Source organism: Castanea sativa, chromosome 2 (genome assembly GCF_040712315.1).
Source record: "Castanea sativa cultivar Marrone di Chiusa Pesio chromosome 2, ASM4071231v1".
NCBI classification, from domain to species: Eukaryota; Viridiplantae; Streptophyta; class Magnoliopsida; order Fagales; family Fagaceae; genus Castanea; species Castanea sativa.
In genome coordinates, this window is record NC_134014.1 from 10,780,101 (window position 1) to 10,786,100 (window position 6,000).

A 6,000-nucleotide genomic window follows, 5' to 3' on the forward strand; every position below is an offset into this window, starting at 1 on the left:
TGATGAATTGGAAGATTAAATGAAGATAATTCACTCTCCTTCTCTAGGAATGCACTGCATAATAAAAAATATGAACTAGTTACTTGAGCAAATTGACACATATTTAATTATTTTCACTCATTTAAGTGTAAACTTATTTTTTATGTTATTGATTGTGCGTTTTTTGCATTTTTTGCAATCTTCTATTTTTTGCATTTCTTATGGTTGGTTAACTTTATAGATGGGTAAAAAGACCACTTCCAACCCCGAGGTAAAAAAGGCTAGAGCAGATTGGGATATTAAATCCAACGTGGACAACTACTTTTTGTAACCTTTGTGTGGAACAAATTCAAGCCGGGAATAGATCAAAAGGTGCTGACTTTAGTACCAAAGGTTGGTTCAATTTGGTGACCAAATTTTGTGATGAGACCGGTCAAAACTATGATAAGGACCAATTAAAAAGTAGGTGGGATGTATTAAAAGGTGATTGGAAAGTGTGGGAACAATTGAGGAATCTTGACACAGGTTTAGGTTGGGATGCAGTGAAGGGAACGATTGATGCTCCTGATTATTGGTGGGACCTGAAGTTGAAGGTGAGTTGAGTATTTTATTAATATGTAGTTAGTTGGAGATAGTTTTTTTTTTTTTTTTATATTATTCTTATATGAGTGAAATTACAATTACATTTTGTAGGAATTACTCAAAGCTAAAAAATTTCGAGAGAAAGGTCCACAGGATCTAGAACAACTTGAGATAATGTTTAGGGATGTTGCAAAGAATCGGGGTAGCTGCATGGACCCCTTCTTCAGGTACATTACCTCCAACAATGCCAAAAGAGGGTGCTGGTGATTCAGATGGTAGCTCCGAATTTAAGGATAACCAATGTGACATGAGTTTAGACATTGATAGTTTGCAGCAAGGACATACTAGTCAATCACGTAGTTCAGGACAAAAGCGAGCTAGTGAATCAATACCATTACAGAAGAAAAAGAAGAAGATAGGAGGAGCTGCAATGTTGGACAATCGTATTAGTCAATTAATAACTGTATGTCAGAATAGGTCTGAAGGTACTTCTCGAGAGTCACCAAGTTCAATTGATAATGTAATGGCGATTGTGAGAGCACTTCCTAGAGTGGAAAGTACGTTTGTGGTTCAAGCTTCCATTATCTTACTAAAAAAGTCACGTAGGGAGATGTTCCTAACTTTCAAGGACCCAGAGTCACAGCTAGAGTGGCTACAAGCAATGATTTATAACCAAAAGAAGTGACTAACCTTATGTGGTATTAACTATGTTGTATTAACTTTAAACTAAGTTAGCTATGTTGTATTAACTATGTTGTATTTGCTATGTTGTATTAACTTTAAACTAAGTTATGTGATATTTAGTATTAACTTTGGACTAATATATGTGTAATGTAAACACATTTGAAATTTTCATTACAGTGTTATGTACTTGATGTTCTGAATTGTCTTGGTATGTTGTGAATTGTCTTGATTGAGTATTTGTTACTTTGTTGTGTAGCTTAAACCAATATGGATGATTATAATAGTACTCATGAGAGTGGCCATTTTATGGAACTATTAATGGATGGGGATTACAGAAATTATTGTGATGATCATGATGGTGGTGATTATAACAATGCTGACAATAATAATGATGGTGCAGACAATAATAATGATGGTGATAACAATGATGATGATGGTGATGATGATGATGATGATGGTGAAAGTAGTGACAGTGATGATGACAGTGACGGTGATTCTGATGATGATGATAGTGATGACGATTCTGACGAGGAGTTTTACCAACTTGTGACAGTTACCTGTGAAGCAGTTGTGACGTATTTCAATAAGTACATTAATAAGACTCTTTGTTATGATTCTGAACAAACAGGGTGGGATTGGCTGAGACGCTGTATGGAAGGTAATGAGAATTTGTGTTACAATATGTTTAGAATGAGAAAGGAGGTGTTTCATAATTTGTGTCAAGTTTTACAACATGACTTTGGACTTCAACATTCAAGGAATATAAGGTTAGAAGAGTTAGTGGCAATGTGTTTAGTGATACTTGGTCATGGAACATGTAACCGAATGGTTCAAGAATTATTTCAGCATTCGGGTGAAACCATAAGTAGACATTTTGAGAAGATGATCACTCTGTTGGGTGCTTACTTTGCAGCTGCATATGTAAAGCCTTCGGATCCAACTTTTAGTGAAGTTCCAACCAAAATACAAGACCATCCAGTTTATTGGCCACATTTCAAAGTATGTGTACTATTGTATATTTGAATAAGTGTTATTGTCTATAAGATAATACAATGCATGTGGAATTGAAAACTATTAATATTTTTATTAGAATTGCATTGGTGCGATTGATAGCACACATTGTGATAGCGATTGTACCTACTGAGAAGTCCATTCCATACTTTGGAAGAAAGGGATATCCAACTCAAAATGTGATGGCTGCATGTGACTTTGATATGTTATTCACATTTGTTTTGCCTGGATGGGAAGGTGCAGCACACGACACCCACATTTTTCTTGATACTATTCGTAAACAAAGTAACAACTTTCCGCACCCACCACCAAGTTTGTAATTGGTTAATCAATTGTTCATTATAATGACATATTGTGTGTGTGTTAATACAATTGAATTTTTTTGTCTAGGGAAATATTATGTAGTTGATTCTGGATACCTAATGATGAAAGGCTATTTGGCACCATACAAAGGGATATCATACCATCTTCAGGACTTTCGAAGGAGAGGTGGAAGCCCTAGAACTAGACATGAAAATTTTAATCATGCTCACTCATCTCTTCGATGTGTGATTGAGTGCACTTTTGGTGTGTGGAAGAATAAATGGAGAATTATTATAAACATGTCATATTTTCCATTCCATATCCAAATACTTATTGTATCTGCTACTATGGCTCTTCATAATTTTGTTAGACTAAATGATAGGGATGATAGGGAGTTCATAAATTCCAATCAAGATTCAATTTTTAGAAGAGAACGTAATAGTGAAACAGGTAGCAGCTATGAGCAGAACTCAAGATCTTTAACAGATCCTACGATGGTGGTTCTTCGTGATTCCATTGCAAATTCCATTTGGGGGGGTAATAATTAGTAATTGTATTTTTTTTTTTATAATATCATGTAGTACAATTTATATTTGGGTTATTGGTATGTATTTTATATCTTTTTACATTTTTATATAGCATAATTTAAACTTGGATTATTGGTGTATATTTTATCATCTTTTTACATTTTCATTTTGTGCTTCATGATGATGAAAATTATTTAGATTTAATTAATATTAATAAGAAGTCATTAATGGTAATAACAAATAATTATGACACTAAAAAAGAATAATTGCCCAAACATTATTAAAATAATACCAATAATATAAATTTATTATTATTATTATTATTATTTAGTAAGTATATGAAGTAGTTGATTTAAGTATGAAATAAACTCCCTTATATATACATTGTCATTTTTGGTAATTTATCCCTCAAACTGCAACTTTTATAGTTTTAGTCAAACACTCAGCTTTAGCCAAACACTCAGTTTTTTCAAAAAGCACTTTTTAACAGCTTTTTCAAAAAGCACTTTTTAACAGCTTTTACCAAACACTCAGCTTTTTGAAAAATCACTTTTTCATTATGCACTTTTTCAAAACTCAACATTTTCATTATGCACTTTTTCAAAAAGTCCAACCAAACTCACCCTAAGTAGAGTATGCACACAAACAAAATGAATAAGGAATAAGTTGATTGAAACTGTGAACTTTTTTGATTTGTGTATGTTTTTTTGTAACAAAGATAAGAGTTATTACTTATTAATTGAGTGCATAAAGCCTTGGAGTTCCCAAATCTCGTGTACACGTGTGTATTTTGAAATGGTAACAATGGTGACAACGTTTTTACTTTACTCTAATACACTTGTATAATAAGTTACCCAATTGAATTCCTGTAAAACTTAGGTCTTATTTTTTAATTGAATTCAAACACTCAGCTATTTTGAATTTAATTCTTTCTTAAAAAAGATATTACTATTTACTAAATTTTATTGGTCAAAACAATCAAGTGTTTAACTATATCAGGGAACCTAAGAGAAGTGCTAGGTCCACAACATTTTCACAACAAATCATAGGTAGTTAGTTGTTATTGATTCAAATTTGAACCTAACACTAAGATTACTTTTTTGCCCAATAATAGCAACCAGTAACAAACTGTTATTTAGAATTTGTTGTAAAAATGTTGTGGACATATTGTTTTTCGGGAACCTAATGTTGTACATAAGATATTATATCTAAGTTTTACTTATTGAATTTAAAGATCTAATTGTATTGAACAATGTAACATAAATATTATAATGTTGTTCAAAAAAAATTTAAATTATATAAAGAACAAAGTTTATCTCCAAACTAGCTAGTTTGGAGAGAAATTCTTCAAATTTCTCATATATTTCTTTTTTGGGTGTGAATTTTGAGAATCTAACCGTTGAATTTCATATTCCTTATGTTCTTATCATACATATCAAATTTCGTTCAAATTGGATATTATTTACTATTTGATCAATTAACTTATTTTTTATATACAACTTTAAATTACAAAAACTTGAAATTATAACATTTATTTGATGACATAGCAATTGATCTTTGATCTTCTTGAAATTTTGTAAACATTAAGAATGTAATAAGAACATGCAATCTAACGGTTAGATTTTCAAAATTCACACTCAATATAAAGATATATGATAAGTTTGTAGGGTTTCTTTCCAAACTAGTTTGGAGAGAAATTTTGTTATTATATAAATCATTGAAAATATAATCATGTTGTTAAATGTTGCTAATTATTTCTTTTTTTGGTAAATTTGCAATTTATATCAACCCTAAATACAGGAGGGAAAAGTATATTTTTCCCTCTATTTAATAGTCCATCACTCTACTTTGTCTATCACCAAATCTTTACATTTCAAATTTATAAGAATTAAGTTAAATTTTTCTAAAAGAAAAAATTTATTAATTTAAAATTAGAATTCAGATCAAATATGAAGTATTAAAAAGGTTAATTAGAAAGAATTGGGCTCTCAAGAGTTCTTCATGTATTGGGCTCTCAGAGTTCTTCATGTATTGGAGCAAAACGGCCCAAAGACAGCCCGTTAAAGTTGGGAAAAGGCAAGCTGAGTTTACTTTTGGTATTCACCACCAACAATCCAATCAAAACACTATACAATTCTTCTAAAAAAAAAATCTTATCCAAAAAGAATAAAGTAAAAAAAAGAAAAAGAAAAAAAAAGCACAATACGAACATACAAAATCTCAAGTTCGTTGCACTTTGCTTAATAATAATAATAATAATAATAATAAAAGTGATAGGATAATTGTATCGTACAAATAAAGTAATAATTAAAAAAAAAGTGATTCTATGATTGCATATATAATAATAAAAATAAAAATAATAATAAGTGATAGAATAACTCTATCAAACAAATAAAATAAAAATAATTAAAAGAAAGTAATTCTATGTTTGCATATATACTTATTCAAGCGATCATATAAGTAAATCATTGATCCTAGGCTTAGCCAAAAAGTTGAGAAAAGAATCAATTTCAAATTCTGTTATAAGTGATCACTCTTCGTTTAACAATAGAAATATTGAATTTAATCCATGATCAATAGAGAAGAAAAAAATAATTTTTTATAGGTTATGTCATAGATCCATAAGTCTTTTACGATGAATCTGAGCCAACACTAATTACATTTGAAACTGTTAAATTGGAATTGATGTTATTCTTTACTCTTATTTTTAAGTAAAGAACACCAATTTCAATTTAACAAAACAACATTCATGCAAAGTAAACAAAAACTTTGTACTGCGTGAGAGGAATAGTATTGCAAAATTCATAAACAAACAAATTAAAAAAAAAAAAATGATATCTCATTAATCATGAATCGTATATAAATTTCTATGTTTGATCTCAAACTTGAGAGTTCCAAAGTTACAAATTTCTCT

At 30.1% G+C, this 6,000-nt stretch overlaps 1 pseudogene; it reads left to right on the plus strand.

The window, feature by feature from the left end:
* Positions 1-220: 220 nt before the first annotated feature.
* Positions 221-1,246, plus strand: LOC142624170 (uncharacterized; annotated as a pseudogene).
* The last annotated feature ends 4,754 nt before the right edge of the window (positions 1,247-6,000 follow it).